A 3,732-nucleotide genomic window follows, 5' to 3' on the forward strand; every position below is an offset into this window, starting at 1 on the left:
ATTGTCTAAACAGGGCCATACAATGGGCAGCATTGTTGACACTGGATTTTTGCCCTCATTAAAGATGACCTCACAGCCCACCCCTTGGCCACTTCAGCCAGCCCCTCGGGACTGTGAGGCTGTCTTTTGAACTCGGGTAAATAAATTGGGAGAGGAGGGGGAGAAAGGGATGGGGAGCAGAGGAACACAGCGGTCTTTGTGTTGCCACCCTCTCTTCAGCACTGGTGCTCTCTGGTGTCTTTCTACCCACATCAGACACGGCAGGCCAGGTGCCAAGGAGCCAGCATGCTGAGCCCACCCTCCCCGGCCTGCCTGCGTTCGCTGGGCAGTGACACCCTCTGCGGTTCTGCAGCCTCCCTCCTTCGGGTTGCAATTTGCTCCGGTCATCTCGGCTGTCCTTTCTCCTCCTCCAGGCCTTCTGTGCCTTCCTTCCCACACCTGCAGCCCACACACCTCCTGCCTCTTCTCTTCAGGCTGAGACCATCCGCCCGAGCATCCTCTGCTGCCAGCACCGTGGAAGTGCCACGCAGGGACCTGGGGAAATGCCACCTCCTAGTGGCAGCTCTTCCGACGCAGCGTCGGTGGCGTGGGCAGTGCCGCACTGTCCCCTGCTCCGTGCTGTCACCCAGGTTTAGACGCAGCTAAGACACCTAAGATGCCAGCCGCACCTGAGGGTGGATCCGTGTGGGGAGAGAGGTGATGCTGGGGGGCTGTGAGCGTGAGCCCTGGGGACGGGTTGCCGCATAGTCAGCACAGGGGCAAATTGCAGCACCAGGAAAGGATGAGGGCACATCCAAGGTCAGTTTGCTGCCGCTCCTGTTGGGCAAAGCGTGGCGTCCCATGCCGCTACGTATCCTCTTTGCATCATTGCCTTCTACCCTATCTCCTGGGCGTTTGGGGGCTGCCCAGCGCTTAAGAGAACAAAAATGGTTTCCCAAAGTTAAAAATAACCTGGGATCTAGAGATCAGGAAGACGTCTCCCTTCCAAGCTGCCAGCCGAATCCCAGATATTTCTTCTCCTTCTGGAGAGGTTTCTGATAGACTCCTGTTAGGGAAAGCAGGCATAGACTGGCAGGGAGAAACTGGTGGGGCTGCCCCGAGAACGCATACATGCTGCTGGTATGAGAAGCAGGAAGGACAAAGGGAAAACTTGCTGGACCCTCGTCCCAACCTTCCCTACTCTAGGCTTAGCAGTGGCACACAAAGGAAAACCTCAAAGATGGGGTGTGCCTCTCCCTTCCTGCCACCCCCAACTTTGCCTACATCCATACCTCAGTCTCCTTTAAAGTGAATGCTTTCTCTCCTCTTGGGCAATGGGGCTAGAGCAGAGAGCTGTCTTTGTATTCCTCCAGAAGCCAGCCTTGCTTTTCCTCATTTCCCTCTTTGCTTATCCCAGTGAAGAGCTGTATCTTGCGAGCAGCATTTTTTTTGTCTATAAAGAGGAGGTGGTACTTGTGTCCTTTGTCCAAGTCCATTCACAACTGAAAATCCTTCAGGATTCCCACCTGAGCAGAGTGCCTCCCCACCGTGATGTGTGATGGGCTGCGGCAGTGTGCGTGGCTGGCCAAGGAAAGGACATTTGGAGTCCTGAAGGAGAGAGGTGCTACAAGCTGTTACGTTTCTGGCCAGGAACATTTTTAGGTCTCCTTGCTGGGAATGAAGCCCTTACCTGCCTGCCTGGTTTAGCTGCCTTTCCAGGTCTTTAAAGAACCTGCCTACCCTGTCTCCTTTAAAGAATGAAGCTGGAAACACACTCTTCCCTTTCCACATCTACTTCCTCACTTAAAGAAAAGGGCTGCAGACCTCTGGGTTCACGTCAGTTTGGGTGGGTAAAATGCCCCGTGCTAACCTGGTGTTCGCGTTTGGAGTGTTAATAGGGGGAGAGATCTGTTGCAAGTGTAAAAGAAATCCTGGGCAGGTAACACGGAAGGGACCCTGCAGTCCAATGTCTACTCTTAGCTATTTCTGGTTACCTTTTTAAAGTGTCCTTGTTTTGTCTCTGAAGTCTTGTGGCAGTGCTAACACAGAAGTCTCATTCAAAAAGTCAACCTGCAAAGGCCGCTTGCAAAGTCTGGTCCTCATGGAGAGCTGCAGCAGAGGATCGACCACCACATGCATTCACACATTCACTCGTTCACACAGCAGGCATTCAGTGTGTTCTGGAAGGCATGCGTTTTGCTTCATCCGAGCTGTGTTTGAGGGGGTCATGTTTGCAGAGAATTCAGGTATAAGCTTCAAGACCAACCCACGCTGGACCTTCTCTAGTTGATAATGCCAGGCGATTTTATCCCTGAATCTTTGCGAAAAGCAAGTAAGGTAAGGGCGAAGTAGCAGAATTGTATGGCTTTTGGTACAGAGTTACAGGACATTATCACGAGTGTTCTTACCCTCCTAATTTTACCTAGACGAGGATGCTTGTGGAGGTTTTGGGAAACTGGGCTAAGGGCACCCACTTTCAGAGGGCTGCTGGAACGGCTCTGGGATCCATACCCGTAGTGCAGCTACTCTGAATGTCCCTGCTGATATATGTGACGGAAGACAGATCAAGCTGCCTACTTCTGCAGACTGTACTAGACTAGGAAGAGTGGAAAATACGTTGGAGGTCACCCTGCTTAGATTTCCGGTAAGATCTTGGCAAACGGGATACTCGGACTGAAATAAATAGGATGCAATTCACTAGGCAAGTACAAAGTTCTAGCTTGCGGGGAAGAGCCAACTGTCCAAACCTATGCTGGGAGAGTAACTTGGTGAGATAGCAGTTCTGCAGATAGGGGTCTGGGGGCAACAGTGGAGCATGTGCTCACAATGTTGTGCTACTGTGAGCAGAGAGAACTGTAGATGAAGAAATAGTAGCATAGGAAAGACACATGGAGTAACCGTCTGGTTCTGCTTGGCACTGGGGACACCTTAGCGCTGAGGTTTTGCTTTGTTTGCCCATTGTGCCATTCTGCTTTTTAAATAGTCTGCGGGCTCTGTGTTGTGCCTTGGGAATAACAACGCTGCAAAAGGAATTAGGTATAAAGATTAGCAATCTTAAAACTTCAAGAGCCTCCCTGAACAGAAAAAGTAACACACAGGGAGAATCCAGGCAAACTTACCCTGTTCTGCACCAGCAAAGCTGCTCTTCCATGTTGACACTGGGCTGCGCAGCTCTGGGGGATGGATGCCTGTCAGGACGGCACCTCTCAAACCACTCGCAAAGGGCTGCAGTGTCACACCACCCCCCCCCACCCCCCCAAAGATGTCCCCACCTGATCACAGCTTCTGTAATATGCTGGGAGCACCCCACAGGGACCCCAGCTAACATGCCTGAATGCTGGGGTAGGAGTCTGGAAAGTGCTGGAAAGCAGGTAACAGCTAGCTGGTGTGCAAACACGCAATGTTGCCAGTGACTGGTAGGGCCCCAACTCCTCCTCTTTCTCAATCAGTCAAGTTTATCCTTAAAGAGCTGGCTCAACCAGGTGATTGGCTCATCCCTGAATATCGAGCACACGTAGCGTCTAATCCCCAAACTGATGCCAGCCTCTGGCTTTTCAAATGGCCACCTGAGCCCTTCTTATCTTGTTTTCCTACCTATAAAATGGGATCTTCATGGATTATTTGGAATGACATGGCCAGGAATGAGTAGAGGAAAACAAGTACTGTGCAGCGTAGGACTGTGCAGGTTGAGTTGATATTGCACTGTGGACAAATGATTGTCATCTAAACAGTGGTTTGGTTAGAGAAAACTGG

This window comes from Haliaeetus albicilla, chromosome 11, assembly GCF_947461875.1.
Source record: "Haliaeetus albicilla chromosome 11, bHalAlb1.1, whole genome shotgun sequence".
NCBI lineage: Eukaryota > Metazoa > Chordata > Aves > Accipitriformes > Accipitridae > Haliaeetus > Haliaeetus albicilla.